Source organism: Theropithecus gelada, chromosome 14 (genome assembly GCF_003255815.1).
Source record: "Theropithecus gelada isolate Dixy chromosome 14, Tgel_1.0, whole genome shotgun sequence".
In the NCBI taxonomy this organism is placed as follows: Eukaryota; Metazoa; Chordata; class Mammalia; order Primates; family Cercopithecidae; genus Theropithecus; species Theropithecus gelada.
The window spans coordinates 50919869-50945543 of NC_037682.1; the positions used below are offsets into that span (position 1 = coordinate 50919869).

Here is a 25675-nt window from a genome sequence, read left to right on the forward strand (position 1 = left end):
CTTGTCTGTGGAGCTGCAATCTTCAGAGGCATTTGGCTGGCTGGGACTCTCTTCCCCTGAGGGCACTTGAATGAACACTATCAACATTTGTCCTGGAGGCCATCTTTTTCCTATGCTTCAACAGCTCATCACCCCTTCCATCAAATAACAGGCCAATTCTGCTGACCAAACATCCATGTCTCTTCAGGATGATTTTGCAAAGATCTGTTCCAGTAAATTATGTAGGGACTCTAAATTTGAACTCTCTAAAAGCCATGTAGCTTCTTTGCTTTTGGGTTAGCCTTCCTGTACCCATCACATCCTGATAATGGCATATATAAAACAGATTATATTAGATCTTCAATCTAGGATTCAAAACACCAGAAGCATCCAAGCAAAGAAACTGTCTTAAGGAACTTAAAAATAATTATACATCAAAAAAAATTACATCATTATAGTATTTGAAGACTACTTAATTGCAGCATATATGATAATGGTGAAATCCGCTAGATGCAAATGACACAACAGTAATGTCACTGAAGTCAGATTTTTAAGTGTTGAGTTCACACACTGTGCTGTGTGCTACGTTTAGATACCTAAACTTTCGATATATCAATAACCTACTTAGGTCAAGCAAGTCCATGACATTTCCTCCCACTCTTTGCATAGAAATAATGGATGTTCTAATGAAAGTGTGATACTCCAAATTTGCAAAAGGCTTAAATGCAATCTTTATGGTAATTCCTCATATATACACACGTATGTGTATATATACACACACACACAAAGAATTATCCTATTTTCTACCTTACAGGAGAATAAAAATATATAATTAATAATAATAAATTATAAGGTTATTTTCCCATAAAAAATTTAACAAGTTTCATCACTCAGGTCAGCAAAAATGACACTCCAACTGTTCCCCTACCCTCAAACTCTATTTAGTTATCTGGTATTCTCTAGAATCCTTTTGCTTGCCTTACCTGTCTTTTCAATGTTTTTTTTCTTCTCTAGTTTTCTTAAAATGACACCTTCAGGGTATCCGTCATTACCAATAAGATCTTCCCAAACTTTATCAATTGATTACGTCCAATAAAGCCAGGAAAAAATAGCAGGCAACTGGCTTTATGAGAGATTTTGTAATAGCTTTATCTATCAAGATGAATAGATATGCTGTAGCATGTTAGAGCTTCTGAAGTAATTCTACTACAATTTGAGGATTCCAAAGGCAGTATATGATAAACTGAAGATTTTTCAAGATCACTTCAACTGGGTTGGGGATAAAACTTAGCATAATGTTTCTATCAAGCTGTGTTTTATTTTGATTTGATTCCTTGAGTATTTTTGAAACGTATTAATGTTTATGAAATACATGAATATGTTTACTTTGAGCTTTGCTTGCCTCTAACTCATGCACAACAACCCCTTTTCACATAAACTTGAAATAATAATAATAAGCTAGTTGTGTTCACCTCTGTCCTTTGAGATGAAGAGATGCAGTCATAACCCCAGAGGGCAATCATATGGTCTCCATTGCATCTCAGCATGATTACAAATAATGACTGTGCCCAGAATCTGTTCAGATGATTGTTTTACCCATAATACGTTTTGTTAAATACAGAGTACCAGACATTAGGAGAAGAGGAGGCTGAGAAGAGTTAACATGTTTTGTTTTGCTAAGATAACAAAGATCCCGTCCAACATATCATCTACTGACCCCATCCTCTTGCCACTGGAGCAGCAGGGCAAAATCTGTTCACATTCTCATGGCCCCAGCCAGAGTGCTGGCCTTGAGCACACTGTGTGACACTCATTTGACCAAGAGAATCCAGTAGGCACAGGGAGAGCTGCCTACTATTGCCATGTTGTATGAGGTGATAAGAATGTCTCTTTTTTTTTTTTTTTTTTTTTTTTTTAATTTGAGACAGAGTCTCACTCTGTCGCCCAGGCTGGAGTGCAGTGGCGCCATCTCGGCTCACTGCAAACTCTGCCTTCTGGGTTCACGCCATTCTCCTGCCTCAGCCTCCCAAGCAGTTGGGACTGCAGGGGCCCGCCACCACGCCCGGCTAATTTTTTGTATTTTTAGTAGAGACGGAGTTTCAATGTGTTAGCCAGGATGGTCTCGATCTCCTGACCTCGTGATCTGCCTTCCTCAGCCTCCCAAAGTGCTGGGATTACAGGCGTGAGCCACCACGCCTGGCCAAGAATGTCTCTTTAGATTTGATTTTCATTGCAGGAAATCACAAAATCAGATTGCATATAATGGGGCTCACTCCAAGAGACTAGAGTGAGATTTAGAAGCCTTTCAACCCACTTATCAAAATGTGTACAGTTCCCATTTCACTGCAGATGAAACAATAATAAATATTGAGCAAAGGAGATTAATCCACATCTAGATGATTTTATTAATTAAACAAAAAATGTCATGCAGGTCCCAGGCAATAAGTTTTATTTAAAATTAACAGCAACCTATAAGCACATTTCATCAAAAACCATAAATAGATATTGTAATGCATCTTTTTCACTACTGACTCTATCATGAGTCTACCTGAAAATTTTAAAAAATTAAGAAAAAAAACAGTAATAACAACCATCAGGGCTTTTTTAAAAATCAGTATTTTTCATATAACAACATAGCAGATATAGGACTGATAGAGACCTGTCATAAAGTGTTGTCCACAGAGTAGTAGCAAGGCATTATTTTCTATACTGAAATTTAGTTTGACATTTATAACAAGTATCTTATAAGGAAATCTCTTTATTTGATCTCTTAATCAGTATAGACTGGGTGTGAGAGAAAGTAGATCAAAATAAAATAGTTATTACACAGTCAAGAAAAGACAATATATTTTAATTTGTGGCTTAAGATGCGAATTAAATTATTTATGTTGTTGGTTACCTATGTTACATATGTCTATCCATATGATATGTGTGTCTATGTGATATGTATATCCAGTGGGGTGCTGATAAGTCAACTCTTAAAAAAATTCAGTCCTTTGCTCATTTCCACACTGTAAATATTTCCACTATGGCCAGTTTCAAGTTACCAATATGATGTCCCTGAATATGGAGTTGGGAAGAGATATGCACACTTGACTCTTGTACACCAGTATCTATACATATAGACACTACTGTATCTATACATGTGTATATGTACATACATATGTATGTAAAAGTATGTGTATACATGCACACACACACACACACCTGTGTGTACAGATGTGTATACACCACATACATATATCAAGAAGTCTGAAGTAGTGACAGAGACTGAAGCCAGTGTCTACCTTGAAATCCACCTCTACCACCTACTAGTCATATGAGCTTGGGTAAATCACTTAACTTTTTTGTGAACATAATAATAGAAAATAGTAATAGAACATAATAATAGTACCACTTACTGCAATAGTCCTGTCCAAGTAAAAAAAAAAAAAAGATAAAAGATAAAAAGTAGTACTTAATATGTTATATTAAATTAATATATATAAAGTGCTAACAACAGTAACATGTAAGAACTATATAAACATCAGCTATTATTTTTGCTATCATTATTATCTGCATATACTACTCTGTGGGGTGTGTGTGTGTGTGTGTGTGTGTGTGTGTGTTGTATATAGTGATCTCTCAGGATCTTGCCCCCCAGAAGCAGCTGATGCTCATCTCCATCTCCTCCTCTACTCTGGGACCTCTGCTCCATCTCCTTCCTCCTCCCATTTGCAGGTTCAAGTTAGCCAAGCAGGGATTAAGTTCTGTTCCAATCAGAATCACAGCAAATTTTTTTTTATTATTATTATACTTTATGTTCTAGGGTACATGTGCACAACGTGCAGGTTTGTTACATATGTATACATGTGCCATGTTGGTGTGCTGCACCCATTAACTCGTCATTTACATTAGGTATATCTCCTAATGCTATCCCTCCCCCACTCCCTTGACCCCACAATAGGCCCCGCTGTGTGATGTTCCCCTTCCTGTGTCCAAGTGATCTCATTGTTCATTTCCCACCTATGAGTGAGAACATGCGGTGTTTGGTTTTCTGTTCTTGCAATAGTTTGCTGAGAATGATGGTTTCCAGCTGCATCCATGTCCCTACCACAGCAAATCTTTAGACCTGAGGCGGCAGCTGTTTTTAAGCAAGCATCGTGTCTGCTATCTTGCCTGTTTTGCCTCCCTCCATCAATCCCTGGAGAGCTCCAGTTAAGGAGTATGGCCCTAGATTTTTGGCTACCTATCCTGGTCCCCGACAGAGCCTCTGAGCTCATCTGGTTGTCTCTTGTCTATTGGTTTCTGACTGATGATCCCTGTTCAGAGTGTCTGTCTAAATCTCTGGACCTTGACCCCATGACCTTCCTTTGGTTTGGAATCCAGAATGATGATCTTGCTCTGGACCCTCCCCAGTTCCTATCCATTTTTACTGCACTCCCAGTTCCCTTTATCTGTGATACTTTCCCTGAAATCTATAACTATAATGATCATTTAACCTGGATTTTCCAGAGAGAGTCAACTTTAAATATTCTGCCCTTTTGACTCTAATGTTTTGGCATGCAAAGTATACTGCCCAGAAAATTGTTAATGACAAAAATACAAAATTCCCTGAATTTTTAAATTCACAAAATATAGTCATTTAAAAAGGTTCATCTAACCTTCTAATTTCTAGTACTGAAGTGATGACCAGTTCTAAATCAGTGCCCAGGCCCTACTACTCTAACAAACTGTACCATATTACATGATAGAGGTGATTTGGAAAGAAGGCAAAGTTCAGAGGAGGACCCAGAAATCTCCTTGCTCCAGTTTTCAAATTAATGGCAGATTTCTGCCACACATCCACACATTCCATTCTTATTTTAAAATATTATTTTACTCTATTTGTGTGTGCATATTGTGATCATCTGATATTTGTTGTTGTTTCATTAGGATGGAAACAAACAACTTGAGCCACTGTTTTCCTTTATTCCATCTCTTAGTGACCATGTGTACATTAGCACCTGTCTATTTAAATCTTCATCATAAGGTATGTTCTGGTAAGCACCCGTCTAAATTGAAGAGATTAAATTTTTGCAAAATCTAAAATGAGTGGTTTGAGCTAGGTTACCCCCACCCTATATCCAACTGACTCAATCTCTGCTGGCAGCTTTTCTGCCTCTCCAGGCATTCAAAAGCAAATTTTAGAAAGTAGCCCCTCTGAGAAAAATTTAAAATCCCCATTTCCCGGGCTCAGCGCGGTGGCTCACGCCTGTAATTTCAGCACTTTGGGAGGCCAAGGCGGGCAAATCATGAGGTCAGGAGTTCGAGACCTGGCCAACATGGTGAAACCCTGTCTCTACTAAAAATACAAAAATTAGCCGGGCATGGTGGCGCATGCCTATAATCTTAGCTACTCGGGCGGCTGAGGCAGGAGAATTGCTTGAACCCAGGAGGCAGAGGTTGCAGTGAGCAAAGATCATGCCACTGCACTCCAGCCTGGGTGACAGAATGAGAATCCGTCTGGGGGAAAAGAAAAAGCCACATTTCCACAAGAGCTCTAAACAACAATTATTTCTCTAAAGTAATGTCTTCTGGTGAAAGGGAAAAACATTCTAACATCATTTGCTGTATATGGTTGTATGGGTGCTGGTGTTGTAGGAGGGCAGGGTGGAGAAAAACGGGGAGGGTCATAATCAAAATCCTCTTTTCTTTGGAAACTCCTACATAAGCAACCCTCTTGCCCCCCTCTTTTTAGAACTGACTCAGTCTAGCAGTTTAAATAAAAACTCGATCTCTTCCACCTAATCCCCTTTACTAAAAAAAAAATAATAATAAAAATAAAGAGAGAGAGAGAGAAAGGTAGAATTAGGTAACAAGAAACTTAGAAACAGGAGGCCTGAATTTTAAACCAGCTATTTCACTAACTCTCTTTACAGAGGTTTTTAACTTGAGCTTGATGGACGCCCGAAAGGAGTCTACAGACAGAATTTAGGGTATGCATGAACTTGGAAGGAAAGCAAAATCACTTTATTTTCACTGACCTCTAATTGAAATTTAGCATTTCCTTCAGGATCTCCCCCAACCTCTGCCCTATCTTTCACCTCTCCCTATTTGTAGACTTAGATTGGCATGTGGTTCTTCAATTATTAATGTAGACAAGAAACCATAAAGTATTAGCAGTCCTTATGACTTTCACCAGTGGAAATCACAGACTTTTTTTTATTGCTTTCACATTTGTTGCAGATATCTAAAACATCATATATACTAATTACACTTTGAAATTATGATAGTTAATAGATCTACCGCTATATCTTATAATTTAATGTGTTAATTAAAAAAGGAACAAGATCATGTCCTTTGCAGGGACATAAATGGAGCTGGAAGCCATTATCCTCAGCAAACTAACACAGGAAAAGAAAACCAAACACCGCACGTTCTCACTGCGAAGTGGGAGCTGAACAATTAGAACACATGGACACAGGAAGGGGAACAACACACACTGGGGCCTGTAGGAGGGGAAGGGAAGGGAGAGCATCAGGATAAATAGCTAATGCAAGCAGGGCTTAATACCTAGGTGATGGGTTGATAGGTGCAGCAAACCACGATGGCATACATTTACCTATGTAACAAACCTGCACGTCCTGCACGTATATCCTGGTACTTAAAATTAAATTAAATTAAAGTTGAAAAATAAAATAATTAAACAATCACGTGTATCACTATATCCCAAATTTGTTTTTAATATTTTGATAACTGCATTTCAATAGAATTGGTTTGCTTTGGATTCTTATGTATTTTATTTTTTTAAACATCTTTATTGAGATATAAGTCATAAAATCCACCCACTTAAAGTATACAATCCACTGGCTCTAATCACAAAATTATGCAATCTTCACTATAATCTAAGTTTACAGCATTTTTTATCACCACAAAAAGAAACATGTATCCATTAGCTGTTACTCTCCACTTTACTCCACTCCATCTTCTGAACTTCAGGACTTCAGTTCTTTTTAATGCCAAATAATATTCCATTGTTTGGATTTACCATATTTTGTTTATCAATGTTGATGGATGTTTAGGTTGTTTCCACTTCTTAGCTATTATGAATAATTCTGCTATGAACATTCATGTACAAGTTTTTGGGTGGATGTATGTTTTCAATTCTCTTGGGTTATTACCTAGAAATAGAATTGCTGAGTCATATGGTAACTCTACATTTAAACTTTTGAAGAACTGCCTGTTTTCCTAAGTGATTATACCATTTTATGTTACTACTGGCAGTGGTTTGAGGGTTTCAATTTCTCAATATCCTCTCCAACCCCTATGATTATGTGTCTTTTTTATTGTAGCCATCTTAGTAAGTATGAAGTGGTATTTCATTGTAGTTTTGGTTTATATTTCCCTAATGGTTAATGATGTTGAACATCTTCCATGGGCTTATTGGCCATTTGTATATCTCCTTTTAGAGAAATATCTATTTAATAAAACCTTAGCCCATTCTTTAATTGGGTTGTCTTTTTATTATTGAATTGTAAGAATTCTTAATATATTCTGGATATAATTCCTTAACTCATGTATGATTTGCAATTTTTTTTCCATTCTGTGGGCTGCCTTTCCACCTTCCTGACGATATTATTTGCAACATAAAAGTTTTTAATTTACCGGCCGGGCACGGTGGCTCACGCCTATAATCCCATCACTTTGAGAGGCCAAGCTGGGCAGATTGCTTGAGCTCAGGGGTTTGAGACCAGCCTGGGCAGCAAATATGGCAAAACCTTGTCTCTGCAAAAAATAGAAAATTAACCAGGCTTGGTGGTGCGCGTCTGTGGTCCCAGCTACTGAGGAGACTGAGTTGGGAGGATTGCCTGAGCCCAGGAGGTCAAGGCAGTGATTGTGCCACTGCACACCAGCCTGGGTTACAGAGCAAGATCATGTCTCAAAAAAGAAAAAGTTTTTACTTTGAGATAGTACAAGTTATTATCTTTTCTTTTGTTGCTTGAGCTTTTGATGTCATATTTAAGAAGTTACTGCCTATGTGAGGGTTGTACAAGTCTGTGAATATGCCAAAAACTATTGGCATAAGAACACTTTAAATGAGTGAACTGTATGGTGCAGTAAGTCCTCAATCTTGTCAATAGGTTCTTAGAAACTATGACTTTAAGCAATAGGACATAAAACAAAACCAGTATTTTTTTCTCATCATTATAATAAAATGAAGTTGAACTAAACAGTCTTATTCAAGGACCTGCTGTACATTGTTTCACTTAAAGTTGCAGTTTCCAAATACCTGGGAAGGACTTTAAGTGAGGACTTACTGTATGTAAATTAATTTCAATAAAGCTGTTTTTTATAAAAGCCAAAATGGCAGAAGAACAGAGAAAAATGCAGACCTTGGTGTTATTATATTATTTGACTTTCTCTGTACACAAGCCAATAAATCTTCCTTATTGTTAAAAAAAAAAAAAAAAAAAAACAGAAACCAAATCAAGTTTTAAAATTAGGTCATGGTGATAGTTGCACAACTCTGTAAATATACTAAAACCACCGAATTGTATATGCTTTAAATGGATGAATTTTAGGGTTATATGAGTTATATTTCAATAAAGCTATCTTTCAAAAGACAAAAGAAGCCACTGCCAAATCCAGTCTTAAGATTTACTCCTGTTTTCTTAAGAAACTGGGTCTTGCTATGTAGTCCAGACTGGATTTGAACTCCTGGTCTCAAAGGATCTTCTCCCTTCAGCCTCCAGAGTAGCTGGAACTATAGGCACACACCACTGCATCTGGCTCCATTTTGAGTTAATTTTTGAAATTTGGTGCAAGGAAAGGTCCAGCCTCGTATATTTTATGTTATGCTCTTAAAAACCTTATTCTGGCCAGGCTTGTAATCCCAGCACTTTGGGAGGCCAAGGTGGGTGGATTGCCTAAACTCAGGGGTTCAAAACCAGCCTGGGTAACACGATGCAAATTAGCTGGGTGTGATGGTGGGCGCCTATAATCCCAGCTACTCTGGAGGCTGAGGCGGGAGAATCACTTGAACCTGGGAGGTGGGGGTTGCAGTGAACCTAGATCTTGCCGCTGCACTCCAGCCTGGGAGACAGAGCTAGACTCCGTATCAAGAAAGAAAAAAAAGTCATTCTGAGAAGGAATTCATCAGCTTCGCCAACCTGCAAAGATGGTTTCTGGCATAGAAAATGTGAAAAACTCTTGCTCTAGAATTGGAATTAATATATCTTTACTTCTCTGGAACTCAGGCTCCTGCCCTGTAAAATTTAATAGGTAGGATTGAATTAGGAAGTCCCTTCCAGCTCTGTGGTGCCATTTATTGTGCAGACATTGTAGGTGGAGGGCAATGACTCTTAAGAAAACACCTCAGGTTTATGACACCAGCTGCTTCTATTATTTTTCTTCCAAAGGAAGCCATTGTCTGGCAATCATGGGAGGGCTCAGCCAGAGCTTTGTGAAATGTTTTAGGGGGTAGAGGTGACACAATAGGGGAAGGAAACATTTTCTATTGAAAAGCAATCAATTGCCTTCAACAAGTTGCCAACAAACTGGAAAGTTGTTGGGTTTTTTTTCCCCCCCTGCTTACAGCTGAATGCCAGCCTTTGAAAGGTAAATAGAGTGGGCTGGATATATGGGTTACAGATGCCCCCAAATGAGGGAGAGGATTGTTTGTACAAAATTAGGAGGAAGGATGCCAAGCATGTAACTGAGCCATCATCACTGACGTCATGAAAGGGGAACAAAAATCAGGAAAATACAATCAAATCTTTGCTTTTACAATTGTAAAGGTACTTTCACAATTTCATAATTTTTATTGTGTAATATTTACTTTTTTTAAAGTTTCAACCATGGTATAGAGAATTTTTAATATAGAATTGTTGGGTCTTTTTCAAAATTAAATAATTATAGTTTGCATTTTAAAAAGCTTTAGCTATTAGCTGTAATATAAATATATTTGATCATTGTATGTGTTCTAATTTTGCCTGGAATCTAATCTTACACAGTGGAAATACTGATAATGCTCATTATAAAAAAGCAGCAATGTATTTGCAAAAGCTCCATTAAATATGGACTTTCAAAAAGACTATGGGATATCTGCAGAAGGGCCAGCATATTCTTCCAAGGTTTATAAACTATCTACCCTGATGCATACACCATGCTAAATTCTCCATGTGTTTGCAAATTTTCCATGCCATGTGTTGGTTTCCTTTTAAATTAACAGTCCTACTCCCTTATCAAGAAGGAGGGGAACTCCTAAGAGGCTCAGACTTGCACTTTTCTCTCCCTAGTGCCTCTTTCTCCAGCTTTTCTGCCTTCCAAAAGGTACCAAGAATGTGGGGGAAAAGAGTGTGGGCAGTGAGGAAGCAGAGTCAGGGCTCCAGAGCCCTGCCAATTAGTTAAAGGTCAGCACGGAAGGGACCGTCTGTGAGAGGACAAGGAAGCTGAACTTCTCTTGAGCCAACTCAGCTGGATGGCAGCCAATGTCTATCTCTTTCCTGGGCCAGAGCAGAGCTCCCCCTAGTTCTGTGTGTGCCTGCACAAAGACGAATATGTTTTGTACAAATAGGGTCTAGTTTTACCTTAGGTGAATAGACTGAGCCAGGGGGTCAAGGGACAGAGGACAAAGAGGACCAAACTGGTGTTTGCTGCGTCAGAAGCATACAGGCTTATTTGAAAAGACTGAAACTAAATAAAGACTTCTTATTAGCATAGAACTAGAGTTGTGAAATCTGGTCAAAGGGTTTTATGCAAGGATGCCTTTTATATATTCTCATGTTAATGTGGAAAAGTAGAAAAATACAACATTTTAATTAGGGAAGAAAATTATTGTTATATATAACTTTAGAACATTTTTCATGCCAGCAACTTTTTTTTCTTTTACACTAGAACATGGGAATGATACTCCCAAGTTTTTTTCCCCCATCCCAAAATGACAGGGGAAGTAAAATTCTTTTCACAAAAAGTGTACCTTTTTTAAAAAGAAGAGTAAACCAGCATTAGATGACTTATTCTAAAACAATCTTCTTCTTTAATTGGGCTTTTCTGCAGATTTTCTAAGAGGAAAAGTTGATGTTTAACTCCACATGTTCCTTTTTTGCTTTCACGATTTTTTCCACATTTCCTTTCTGATAGGAGTAGTATTTTATTGTTCTGTGAAAACCCAATTGCAATCCATCAGGTATCAGCTTTTAGTAAGGCAGTATGTGTAAAACTGAAAAACAGACATTTACCTCCAGAAATGATGGGGTTTTTTAATCTTTCTGCATTTAGGTGATCTCAGTTTATTTTCTGGAAGTGTGCGCTGAACCATAAGCAATATCATATCTCTCCTAAGGACATAATGTTTCCTAAAAGCCTGTCTAGTTCACTGTGTTTTTCAGAGGGAAAAATCCTGAGGACTGGATCCAACTGGGAGGAGTGTTACCCAGGGTGGCCTGAGACAACATAGCTGGATGGAGAGTTCCAATTTTCATCATTTTAGTTGCAAAAAGACAAGGTCACCCACAGAAGGCAACTTTGTGCATTTGTGGGCCAGGCAAATGCAGAGAGCAAGTAGGGAAGCTGAAAACAAGGGAGTGAAGATCTGAACAGAGCTGGGTAGGTAGAGAGGGTCAAGGGAAGCATTTCAGTTTTGAAGCCACAAATGGAAAGCCTGTGCCAGAGTGCCCCTTTTACGTTAGCCGTTGAGAGAGGTTCCTGCTGCTGAGAGTAGTCACCCAGCACTCCAGGCTAAATGCTGCAAATCTATAGTGATATCAGATCTATTTTTATTCTCTCATTTATATATTTCCTTTTTATCTTAGCAATACAGGATTTTTTATCCTTTATCTTCCTCCCGTGGGTCCTGTTTTTAAGCTCCACTCTTTATAACTCTAGTTTCTTTTGGTTTTTAAAATTATTTTTTCCCTTCTTTTTTTCCTTGAAGAGCCTTCTGAAAGCTGGCACTTTGGTAGATTTCTTTTTTTTCTTTGTTCACATAGTCTGATCTGGAAGCCAGGACTTTATGTTGGCCTAAATTTGTCAGGTCTCTAATCAACTCTGTGTAAAGTGGAATAGCTTGGCAACAGGCATAATAATAATAATAATTAAAAATAACAGTGACTGCAGAACTAAGAAATGAGATTCAAAAATAAGAGGGCAAGTGACACAGAGTCATAGGCTTTCATCTGAAAATATCTATTCCAGCCAACTGAGAAGCACCCTTGCAAATCAGTTAGAATATCTCCTGTGGAGAAAAGCAAGTGCCTTCAAGTGTAGAGTTTGGCTGTGTATTACCTTCTGTTGAAATTCCCACAGACAAATAAGCCTTTGAGAACCCAAATGAAAACAATGGCTGCCACTAGTAAGATTTCCAAAGGTACTTTTAAAACATGAAGTAGATTTGTTTTTCTGGCCCAACGACTTCAGTGAAGTTCCCACTTAAATCCAAGCATGGTCATTTTATATCTGCCATTACATATTCTTGTTTGCTAAATGTAAGTCTTGTCAATTAGTTATTTTAAAAAATACTTTTTGAAATTACCCACACTCCAAGCAGCAGAACTGCTGTGTGTATACAAATGCTCTGGAAAGGCGCAAGTCATGTACTGGGTGTAGGCACAAGACAGACCGCATGGTCTGCCTTGGCAGCCCTGTCCTCACCTGCAAGCTGCCCACACACACTCCCTTCCAAACGGTGCTCCCTCTGATGCCAATCGGCTGACTGAGCTACTGTGGGAGGAAGCCTGTGAGGGGGTTGGTGGTAGTGATGTGAATAAATATTTTATAAACTAAACTTCAAGTATAAAACTTGATTTACCCTTTCAACCAAATTCACATGGGAAGTCCCACCTCTTCTTAAAAATCTCGGACATTCAAGAGTTAAGGGATATGGAAGCTGGTGTAGCCTGGGGCTGTCATCCAAGACCAGCTGAAAAGGCAGCAGGAAGGGTTTGGTTCTGGCTAGGCTACAGACAGGCCATCTGGATGCAGGGAAGGCCTAGAATGCCAGAAGCAGCTTTTCTTTTTCATTTTAGACTTCATTGAGTCCAGCCTGGAGAAAGTCTTTAGTTTAAGACCCAAACTGAGTCTTCTTTAAACAGGGATTCAATATTTAAATTTTATATAAAACAAACATCCACTACACGTATTCTTTTTGGCAAAGAAGGTTGGAGAGAGCAATGTACACACAATTAAACATACTTAGAAAAAAATGTAGACCAGATTCACTAGACTTATAAATACATAGGAACTATGTGTGGTTTTTAAGTAATTTTGCTAGGAATAAATATTGAAAGATTGCCTGAAAACAAATTTTTTTTATATTATAGCCCCTCAGTTACTTTTATGAATAATTATTTCATTGTTTTTCCCATAGTTCACATTAAAAAGCAATTTTAGACTAGGCACAGTGGCTCACACCTGTAATCCCAGCACTTTGGGAGTCTGAGGCAGGCGGATCACTTGAGGCCAGGAGTTCAAGACCAGCCTGGCCAACTTGGCAAAACCCCATCTCTACTAAAAATACAAAAATTAGCCAGGCGTGGCAGTGCACATCTGTAATTTCAGCTACTGGGGAGGCTGAGGCATGAGAATCACTTGAACCTGGGAGATGGAAGTTGCAGTGAGCCGAGATCATGGCACTGCACTCCAGCCTGGGTGGCAAAGTGATACTCTGTCTCAAAAATAAATAAATAAATAAATAAAGCAATTTTACCACATTAAAATTGCCTTTAGGTCTTTAAAATAATTTTCTTTGTCTATTTTTATTTTATATTTAATAATGTTACATTTATAATTAATCACATTAGGCATAATGTTAGCATGGGCCAGGAAATTTTTCTTTAGCGAAACTGAAAAAAAAAAAACCCTGTAGGGAAATTATAGCAACTTCCTACTCTGTATCATTCATGAACATACACTCAGTTTGGAAACCACCCTCTATAAAAGATATGATCTATTCTTCCTTAGCTATTGCAGTCTGCGTTTGATTTGTATGTGTTATTCTTAACAATCAAAGGAAAAGGTGAATGTAAATTCACTTGGACAAAACAAAACAGGAATAAAAGAATATTATCCTTAAGGGAAGTCTTTCCTTAAGGAAGAGAAAATGCACGTATTTTTCTGGGCGAGGGTGATGGAGTCAGGGAGGAAGAATTTTTTTTCTAAATAAGGCATTAATTGCCACCTAGCAGTAGAGGAAGGAATTGCGCACCTAGCTTGCCACTGAAATTCTAGAAAACATTAGTTTTAAAGGACATATTACTTTTATTGTAAACAATATCTTAGCAATTACTTGGTCTGTTGGCAGACTAAATATTGAATTTTTCCTCTCTTTTCTTGAGGAAAGATAAAGAAATAAAACAAATGAAAATATTTGGCCTATTTGTAAGCATACTCCTTCCATCATAAGACCTCTCGGTTCTCTTGTTGCCCTTGCCACTCCAGCAACAAGCTAAAGGAAAAGAAATTCTGAAGCCATCATGACACGAAAAAACGTTGCCTTTGGGCCGGGCGCGGTGGCTCAAGCCTGTAATCCCAGCACTTTGGGAGGCCGAGACGGGCGGATCACAAGATCAGGAGATCGAGAACATCCTGGCTAACACGGTGAAACCCCGTCTCTACTAAAAAATATATATAAAAAACTAGCCGGGCGAGGTGGCGGGCGCCTGTAGTCCCAGCTACTCGGGAGGCTGAGGCAGGAGAATGGCATAAACCCGGGAGGCGGAGCTTGCAGTGAGCTGAGATCCGGCCACTGCACTCCAGCCTGGGCAACAGAGCGAGACTCCGTCTCAAAATAAATAAATAAATAAATAAACAAACAAACAAACAAACAAACATTGCCTTTGGCCGGGCGCGGTGGCTCACGCCTGTAATCCCAGCACTTTCGGAGGCCGAGGCAGGCGGATCACGAGGTCAGCAGATTGAGACCATCCTGGCTAACACAGTGAAACCCCGTCTCTACTAAAAATACAAAAACAAAATTAGCAGGCCTGTAGTCCCTGCCACTCAGGAGGTTGAGGCAGGAGAATGGCGTGAAGCTGGGAGGCGGAGCTTGCAATGAGCCAAGATCACACCACTGCACACCAGCCTGGGAGACACAGCAAGACTCCGTCTCAAAAAAAAAAAAAAAAAAAAAAGACTGCCTTTATCCTGTTAGAGGAAGAAATATCTGGGTTGTTTTGGGTTTTTTTCTGTTCGTTTTTTGGAGTCGGAGCCTCGCTCTGTCGCCCAGGCTGGAGTGCAGTGTCATGAGCTCTGCGCACTGCAACCTCCGCCTCCCGGGTTCAAGCGATTCTCCTGCCGCAGTCTCCCGAGTAGTTGGGATTACAGGCGCTCACCACCAGGCCCGGCTAATGTTTGTATTTTTAGTAAAGACGGAGTTTCGCCATGTTGGTCATGCTGGTTTTGAATTCCTGACTGCAGGTGATCTGCCCGCCTCGGCCTCCCAAAGTGCTGGGATTACAGGCGTGAGCCACCGCGCGCGGCCTAAGAGAGGTTTATTTTGAAAATTAGAAGACATTGGCCAGGATTAGTAATAACAGTTATTATTGTTAGTAATAACCCTTAGTATATAGTAAGGTGGTCAGCAAATATTTTTGAAGGAATGAGAAATGTCTGGCTCCAAAGCCTGTTCTTTTCACTATTACCTTCTATGCCTATATATTGGTGGCTAAAAGTACTTGGCTGGACACTTCAGAGTGGCTCTTATATAAAAGTCCTACTTGTGGACCAACAAAAGAGATATTTGGTTTACTGGGGTTTTAATGGCTTTCAACTCCTCGAAGCATGATTTGGGGATTTGGATCAGGATACACCCTGATTCTTATCCAGTATTTGCAAAATTGATCAATAGAGGTACCTTGCAGGAAGAATGGAACAGAAAAACAACACTAATTCTCCAATTTAAAGACAATTATTAGTTTTTTTATTCTAAAAAAAATCCTAATAAAAGCCAAACTGAAATTTTCCCATGAATGGCCGGGCGGGGTGGCTCACGCCTGTAATCTCAGCACTTTGGGAGGCCGAGGTGGGCGGATCACCTGAGGTTGGGAGTTCGAGACCAGCCTGATCAACATGGAGAAACCCTGTCTCTACTAAAAATACAAAAATCAGCCGGGTGTGGTGGCGCATGCTTGTAATCCCAGCTACTCGGGAAGCCGAGGCAGGAGAATCTTTTGAACCCTGGAGGCGGAAGTTGCGGTGAGCCAAGATCTTGCCATTGTACTCTAACCTGGGCAACAAGAGCAAAACTCCGTCTGGAAAAAAAAAGAAAAAGAAATTTTCCCGTGAACATGTAAGATTCATTGTTACTCAACTATCTAGATGACAGTCTGTAATAATTGCTTAATTTCTGGAAAAAAAAAATTTCTAAACAACTCAAGTGTGCCATGGCTTTTGTACAGGCCTCTCTTTTAGTCACACACCGAGGGAGGAAAATTATATTACACAGTTTAGAGATAACTCTAAATTGTTATTCTTCCCAATTATGTCTGTTAATTCCAGCTTGCTGTATTCCAAGTGTTATCTGTTGCCAGAAAAAAAACAAAAAACCAACAAAAACAAAAAACAAACAAAAACAAACAAAAAAAAAACTTTAGCTTCTGAATAACCAGTTAAAAATAAAAAGCTTCTAAAAAATCAGGGTTTTTTTTGTTTTTTGTTTTCCTAAGATGGAGTCTCGCTCTGTCACCCAGGCTGGAGTGCAGTGGTGCAATTTTGGCTCACTGCAACCTCTGCCTCCCGGATTCAAGCAATTCTCCTGCCTCAGCCTCCCGAGTAGCTGGGATTACAGGCGTCTGCCACCATGCCCACTAAGTCTGTATTTTTAGTTTTGCCATGTTGGCCAGGCTGATCTCGAATTCCTGACCTCGTGTGATCCGCCCACCTCGGCCTCTCAAAGTGCTGGGATTACCGACGTGAGCCACCCCGCCTGGCCTCCTATAAGCAGGTTTGTCTGTTTTTTTCATTTTTTTTAATATTCATATGTACACATGATGTATATACATGTTACACATGTTGGAAAATATATTCTTAGGATATTCTCCCTTCTCTAGTTGGATAGTATTGAAGGGGAAAAAACACAGTAATTAAAAAAAAAAAATTGTCAGCACAGTGGCTCACTCTTGTAGACCCAGCTACTCCAGAGGCTGAGGCAGGAGGGTTGCTTGAGCCCAGGAGTGAACCTTGATCACACCACTGCACTCCAGCCTGGGCAACAGAGCAAGAGCCTCTCTTAAAAATAAACAAATAAATTAAAATTAAAATTTTAAAAAGGTGGGAGTGGGTGCAGACAAGGTTAGTTTAAAGCAGGCTGTTTAAAGGCTATCAAATATTAGTCAAATAAATTATGAAACATGTATATGATATAATACCTTATAGTTGTACAGACATTTAAAGCATGTGACATGAAGAAATGTTCGTGGTTTAATGTTTACATAGAAAAGCAGGTTTAAAAAGAATCATATATAATTTGATACAAATTTTTCGTAGCAGTTTATTTTGAGATATTAATTTTTATTTTATTTAATTTATTTATTTATTTATTTATTTATTTTTGAGGCAGAGTTTTGCTCTTGTTGCCCAGTCTGGAGTGAAGTGGCACAATTTCGGCTCACTGCCACCTCTGCCTCCGAGGTTCAAGTGATTCTCCTGCCTCAGCCTCCCAAGTAACTGAGGTTACAGGCATTCACCACCATTGAGGTTACAGGCATTCACCACCATGCCCGGCTAATTTTGAATTTTTAGTAGAGATGGGGTTTTCACTATTTTGGTCAGGCTGGTCTCAAACTCCTGACCTCAGGTGATCCACCCTCCTCGGCCTCCCAAAGTGCTGGGATTACAGGCGTAAGCCACCATGCCTAGCCTTGAGATATTAATTTTATGTGTTCTCTTATCCTACTATCCCTTTCTCCCATTCAAGCAAGTATCTAGACTTCAGATTTTTGTAAGGCAAAAAGCAAACACTGCTCAGAAATATCATAGGCTCTGTCTTGTGAAATGAGAAGAGGGAGGTGAAAGATGGATTCCTCTAAAGTTAGAAGTCTGGACGAGGCTCAGTGGCTCATGCCTGTAATCCCAGCACTTTGGGAGGCCAAGCTGGGTAGATGGCTTGAGTCTAGGAGTTCAAGACCAGCCTGGGCAACATAGTGAGACCCTGTTTCTATTTAAAAAAAAAAAAAAGAAGAAGAAGAAAGGAAGGAAGGAAAGAAAGAAAGAAAGAAAGAAAGAAAGAAAGAAAGAAAGAAAGAAAGAAAGAAAGAAAGAAAGAAAGAAAGAAAAACAAACTTAAAAGTCTGAAGCCTATAGTTTAAGTGAATAGCTAAGATTCCCATCTTGTTCTGTAACAAAGCCCAGATAGTGGCAAAACTTCAAAGAGGAAAGCCACATGGGGTACCTTAGGAAGCTGTACTTGGGTGCAGGGGCTGCCACATTCACTTACTTGATTCCAGATTCTTGAGTGCCAAGAGTAGTAAAGAAGTATGACAGTTGGCCGGGTACAGTGACTCACACCTGTAATCCCAGCACTTTGGGAGGCTGAGGTGGGCGGATCACCTGAGGTCGGGAGTTCGAGACCAGCCTGATCAACATGGAGAAACCCTATCTCTACTAAAAATACAAAATTAGCCAGGTATGGTGGCACGTGGCTGTAATGCCAGCTACTTGGGAGGCTGAGACAGGCGAATCGCTTGAACCCAGGAGTTGGAGGTTGCGGTGAGCCGAGATTGCGCCATTGCACTCCAACCTGGGCAACAAGAGTGAAACTCCCTCTAAAAAAAGAAAGAAGGAAGGAAGGAGGGAGGGAGGGAGGAGGGAGGGAGGGAGGAAGGAAGGGAAGGAAGGAAGGGAAGGAAGGAAGGAAGGGAGGGAAGGAAATGTGAGAGTCACCAGATCTGAAGTGAAGATGGCACAAAAGAGAATCCCAGCAGCAAATCAATGTGGATGACCAAATAATTTGAGATAATTCCAGGTACTTCTATAATAATTCAAGTCCTAGAAACTTTGTACAACCCTGGATGGAGAGGAAATGCTCAATGATAACTAAGATAGAATTTCTCACCAGCATGGCAGGATGGGAGCTCAGGCTTAGATTCAAGTGGACCTAAAGATATGCAGTATTTATTTCTATGAAATAAGAATCATATACACAATATGCATATGTACACAGAATGTATATACATGTTACACATATTGGAAAATATATTCTCAGGATAGTCTCCCTTCTCTAGATGGATAGTATTGAAGGGGAAAAAACACAGTAAGTCTCACTACTTAGTGCAATATAATAATTTATCATAGTGTCTTTTTTTAGTAGCTATTTTTAGATTTTTTTACTTTTTTTTTTTTTTTTTTTGAGACAGAGTCTTGCTCTGTCACCCAGGCTGGAGTACAGTGGCAGATGTCGGCTCACCTGCAACCTCCACCTCCTTGGTTCAAGAAATTCTCATGCCTCAGCCTCCCAAGAAGCTGGGGTTTCACCATATAGGCCAAGGTGGTCTCCAACTCCTGACCTCAAGTGGTCTGCCCGCCTTGGCCTCCCAGAGTGCTGGGATTACAGGCATGAGCCACCTCGCCTGGCCAATCATATTATCTTTATTGGAAAATAAATCTTAAATGTATATCCCGTTTCTTTTTGTTTTTTTTTTTTTTTGAGACGGAGTCTCACTCTGTCGCCCAGGCTGGAGTGCAATGGCACAATCTCGGCTCACTGCAACCTCTGCCTCGCAGGTTCAAGCGATTCTTCTGCCTCAGCCTCCTGAGTAGCTGGGACTACAGGCATGCACCACCACACCCAGCTAAGTTTTGTATTTTCGGTAGAGATGGGGTTTCACCATATTGGCCAGGCTGGTCTCAAACTCCTGATCTCAGGAGATCTGCCTGCCTCGGCCTCCCAAGGTGCTGTTATTACAGGCGTGAGCCACCGCACCTGGCCTCCCTTTTTTAATTAGAAAAAAACATATATTATAAAACCAGCTGTAAGCTGTTTTTCCTATATATTTGAACAGGTCGAAAATAGGGAAGGGCATAGATAATAAACTTAGGTTCTATTTTCCAGCTGTTTTAGACCTACTGATATTAACATTCCTAGAAGTATAATATAAACTTAACCTCAAAAAAAGATGAGGATTTTTTTTCACAGAAAAAAGTATTGTTTATCTCCTGTATCCTGAAAAAAATAAAATGGTATTATATTAGTCAGGGTCTCAGCAAGAAACAGATGCACTCTCCAAAGGAGTAACTGAAGACAGTATAATCAGCATGTGGGCAGGGGAACAGCAAGTGATAATGCAGCACCACTGCCAACCTGTGGCCAACATGGAGTGGGGGAAGGTAATAAATAATCTGATATCTCTTTCCTATTGCTTTCTGATCTACTAGTGCTTTCATTAGCTGAGCCCAACCAGGAGCTAGAGAGGAAGGGATCTTACTGATGCAATCTATAAAAGATTAAAGTACCATGGAATACTATACAGCCATAAAAAATACAGGAGGCTGGGCATGGTGGCTCATTCCTGTAATCCTAGCACTTTGGGAGGCCAAGGCAGGTGGATCACTTGAGCTCAGGAGTTCAAGACCAGCTTGGGCAACATGGCAAAACCCCGTCTCTACAAAAAATACAAAAATTAGGTGGGTGTGGTGGCACGGGACTGTGGTCCCAGCTACTCAGGCTGTGGTAGAGGGATCACTTGAACCCAGGAAGTCAAGGATACAGTGAGCCAAGGTTGCGCCATTGCACTCTAGCCTGTGAGACAGAATGAGACCCTATCTCTAAAAACAAAACACAAAAACACAAAATCATGTCCTTTGCAGTAACATAGGTGGAGCTGGAGGCCATTATCCTAAGGGAACAAACACAGGAACAGAAAACCAAATACCACATGTTCTCACTTATAAATGCAAGCTAAACATTGAGTACATCTGGACACAAAGATGGGAACAATAGATCCTGGGGCTGACTTGAGTGGAGGAGTGGAAGAAGGGCCTTTTGGGTACAATGTTCACTATGTGCATGATGAAATCATTTATACACCAAAGCTCAGCAACATGCAATCTACCCAGGTAATAAACATGCACATGTACCCTCTGAATCTAAAATAAAAGTTGAAAAAAGGAAAAAAAAAGGGGTGAAGTATATCTATAGGGTCATCAGAGAATATCTAGCACAATGACATTAAAGTATAAGCAATTCCACAATTTTTCTATAAATATTTCCAAATAAAACTACTAGAAGAGTACGAGAAACATAGAGTTTTAGACTTCAACCTTTGGTACTATGTAAAGTATTTGAAATTATTACTACTACTACTAGAGAACTTTTTTTCATCCACTAATTGTTTTTTTTTTTTTTTTTTTTTTGAGACGCAGTCTTGTCCTTCCTGTCACCCAGGCTAAAGTGCAGTGGAGTGATCTCGGCTCACTGCAACCTCCACCTCCCAGGTTCAAGCGATTCTCCTGCCTCAGCCTCCTAAGTAGCTAGGATTACAGGTGTGGGTCACCGCACCTGGCTAATTTTTGTATTTTTAGTAGAGACAGGGTTTCACCATGTTGGTCAGGCTGGTCTCGATCTCCTAACCTCGTGATCTGCCCATCTTGGCCTCCCAAAGTGCTGGAATTATAGGCATGAGCCACCGCACCCAGCCCACTCTTTTAACTAAACTTTACTGAGCATCTAGTTAGTGTGACACATTAAACATATGTACGACGATAAATATGAAACATTCTCTATCCTCCAGCAGCTCCTGATTTAGTGTGAGGACAACATGTGAACAAATAAGTGCAATTAAGCTTTGTATGTGTAGTTGCAATTTAAAATGGGACTCTTTCTGTCTCAGTTTGGCTGAGGCTCCAAGAAAGTAAAATGCCAACTATTATCATATTTTATAATAAAGTGGAAAACCACAAAAAGTAGAAATTGCCCAAAAAAGGGTGGGGGGAGTGGAAAGGGAACTGTTTTTGCAACTCTTAGCTGTCCATCTACTTCTAATTCAGAGATTGGAGTTTAGAAGATTTTGAGAGAGTTTTTGGTGTGCTGTGAGTGGACATTGCTTTTTCCTCACCTCACACCTAGGGAAAGAGGCTTTAATGAAACTTTGATGTATGATCCCTACACCTGGCAGGGGGGTAGGGTAAGGGTTGAGGTCACAGTGGACTAGCGTCTGACTCATATCTGAGGAATTCATTCATTCAATACTTAATGTAGCACTTATTAAGTACAGGCACTGTATTTGCCTTTTCTAGGTACAGGCAAATTCAGTGGTGAGCAAAATAGATAAAAATTCCCCACTTCATGGAGCTAACATTCTAGTGGATGAGAGCAAAAAATTTTGGCTAATTACAAAAATTAGTTTGGGATATGGTCAAAGTCTGCACTCTCAGAGGCAAAGCCACTCTGTAGGTATTTGGATTAGACCAGGGCTACTAGAAACAGTCACAAAGAAGGATAAGATTTCCACAGAAAAAAGCTGGGGGTATAGCTATACATGCTAGCAATTAACATTGAGCTGACAGCCAGATGAAATATATTTACTTGGTAAGCACAAGATTACCAGTATTTTCTCATTGAGCTAAGGTGAGAATTAAGGTGTTACCAAAGAACTCATTAAGTAACAAGTGTCAACTGTAAACATCTGCCAACTCAAAGAGTAGCAACCCTTAATCACAGAACTGTAGTAGCGAAGTTAAGAACTTTCTTGCCTCTTTCTCTGTTTGAACTTGAAAGAAGGAAGGAAACCTGGAGTTGGTGGTGATGATGGGAGTTCGGGTGGGGGTGGGTGTGGTGGGGATTAGGAGAGAAATTTTAGACAGAGAAATAAAAGGGAAGTCAAACATTTTTTACTTGAACAACCAGAAAAGTAATGAGATGTGTATCTTATTTTATTCAATGAGCATGGAAGGATTAATTCCACCAGGTGTGTTTTAACATGTGGAGTGAAAATAAGTTACTTACAAATTGCACCCTATACATCTATTTGTTCAGTTTACCAGTTACAGGTGTTAAACATAATAACATGATAAGATTTACACATCCATGAAAAAAATGTTCAACTTGGCTTTTATTTAGAATTTACTTTTATTTGATTCTTTTAAAAGCCTAACATAACTTACCAATTACCTTTATTTATTTATTTATTGATTGATTGATTTAGAGACAGGGTCTTAGTCTGTCACCCAGGCCGATCATAATTCATTGCAAACTTGAACTCCTGGGCTCATGTGATCCTGTCACCTCAGCCTCTCGGGTAGCTGGAACTACAGGTGCATACAACTACACCTGGCTAATCTTCCTTCCTTCCTTCCTTCCTTCCTTCGTTCCTCCCTCCCTCCCTCCTTCCCTTCCTCCCTTCCTTCCTTCCTTCTTCTTCCTTTTTTTTTTTTTTTTTTTTGAGACAGGGTCTTGCTATGTTGCTCAAGCTGGTAACTCCTGACCCTAAGCAATTCTCCTGCATTAGCAGAAGAAAAAAAAAAGTGTCAGGATTACAGGTGTGAGCCACTTTGCCTGGCTTCCAATGACCTTTAAAGAAGTAGTGCTATGTTCGCTGACCTAGTCTTACTACAACATATCTTTATTGATCAGTTTTTCAGCTTCTGATTAATGCTCAAGATGTATCTTGAGGCTCGGCATGGTGGCTCTTGCCTGTAATCCCAGCATTTTGGGAGACCAAGGCAGGAGGATAACTTGAGTCCAGGAGTTCAAGACCAACCTGGGCAACAAAGTAAGACCTTGTCTCTACAAAAAAAATAAACAAAATTATCTGGGCATGGGGGTACTTGCCTTTAGTCCCAGCTACTTGGGAGGCTGAGGTGGGAGGATTACTTGGGCCCAGGAGGTCAAGGCTGAAGTGATTGTGCCACTGCACTCTAGCCTGGGCAACAGAGAAAGACCCTGTCTAAAAATATATATATATATATGTGTGTGTGTGTGTGTATATATGTGTGTATATATATATATCTTGAGAGCTGAGGAACTGAGTATGGTGGCTCACGCCTGTAATTTCAGCACTTTGGGAGGCCAAGGAGGGAGGATCACTTTAAGGTCAGGCATTCATGACTGGCCTGGGCAACATAGTAGGACCGTGTCTCTACAAAAAATTTTAAAATTAGCCAGGTATGGTGGTGTGCACCTGTAGCCCTAGCTACTTGGGAGGCTGAGGCAATAGGATGGCTTGAGCCCAGGAGTTCGAGGTTACAGTGAGCTGTGATCATGCCACTATACTCTAGCCTGGGCTACACAGCTAGACTCTGTCTCTTAAAAAAAAAGTTGTTGTTGTTGTTGTTGTTGTTTTTAAAGATGTATCTTGAGTCAAATCCCCAAAACACACAAAGAGGAGCTGAAAGTCATATAAACCTTTAATAAGCCCTTGGGACTTTCAGTTTTAACAAAAAGGTCAACCAAACGCCCCTTCTTTTGGTCTATAAGTAGAGCTTTGATAACAGCCATTCTGAAGAGTCCAGACAATTGCTGTGAATAAAGGATGTATCACAAAGCCCCAGATATTTGCTTAGGAAATAATAATCAGAAGGACAGGTTTTGGAGTGATCTATCACTCATTCATTCAACAAATGTTTAGTGAGTGCCTACTATATGCCAGGCTTTGTTTCAGGTACTAGGAATATCTCAGTAAATTTTTTAAATGTTTTAAAAAAGTAAAAAAAAGTTTGGATATTTATGTGATTCCCTGTTGCATACTTACAATGTGTGCTTCAACTTTTATTTAAACTAGATTCAGTGGGTTTCTTTTATTTGTATCCAAAAGGCGCTTTCTATAAAAGTGACACAGTAATAAGAGGTTACCATCCCTAATTGCAGGAAGCTCCTACAAGTCAGTAAGAAAATGATTAACACAATAATATGAGGAAAGGAATGAAGTGGCAATCCACTAAAGTAATATAAACAGCCAATAAATACAACAAAAGATTTTTTTTTACTAATAATAAAAAACTATAAATAAAATTTAAAAAGAAACACATTTTCTTTTTTGGCCTATCAACTTGATAAAAGTAAAAAGTACTTATAATATCCAGTGTTGGTGAGAATATAGAGAAAATTGACTCTCAGGCAGCATAGAATATTAAATGGATACAACTTTTTTTGCAACTCAGCCATATTTATCATAACTGTAAATGTAAATTCCCTTTGACCCCACAATTATATGAATTCTTCATAAGGGAAGGTAATTATGCACACAATAGGTGTGTATGTACAAGAATATTCATTATAGTATTTTTATGACACCAATAACTTGGAAACAATCTAATTGCACACCAATAGTTAGGCAAATTATTGTATTTCCATAAAATAAAATACTATGCAACTATTGAAAATAATATAGACGATTACTTATGGACATATGATAGCTATAACTTTTTAAGTGTATTAATAAAAACAGTTCAGTATCATCTTATTTTTTTAAATTGTATATTTATTACACATCTGTGTGAGGCATGTGGCTAGAGAGATATATATGGAAAGAACTGTCAAAATGTTTACGTAGTATATGACAATTTATAAATGAGCATTTATTTAATCATTTAGCACTATTTATAAACAATATGTGCTACGCATTGTGCTGGGTTCTGGAGAAACGAAAGAGAACAATCTATTAATTTAATCTGTTAATTTAGTCCACCAAATCAACAGTGTTTTTTAGAAATACGGCAATAACCAGTGTTGATGAATTAGAGGAGGCAACCTCATATACTACTGTTGAGAGTATATGTTGGTAAAACATTTCTGGAGAACAATTTA

The 25675-nt window shown here is 39.3% G+C and overlaps 1 protein-coding gene across 1 annotated transcript in view; it reads left to right on the forward strand.

The window, feature by feature from the left end:
• PSMA1 (proteasome subunit alpha 1) overlaps positions 1–25675 on the forward strand; it is a 121277-nt gene that overhangs the window by 78888 nt on the left and 16714 nt on the right. The gene's annotated exons all lie outside the window — the stretch shown is intronic.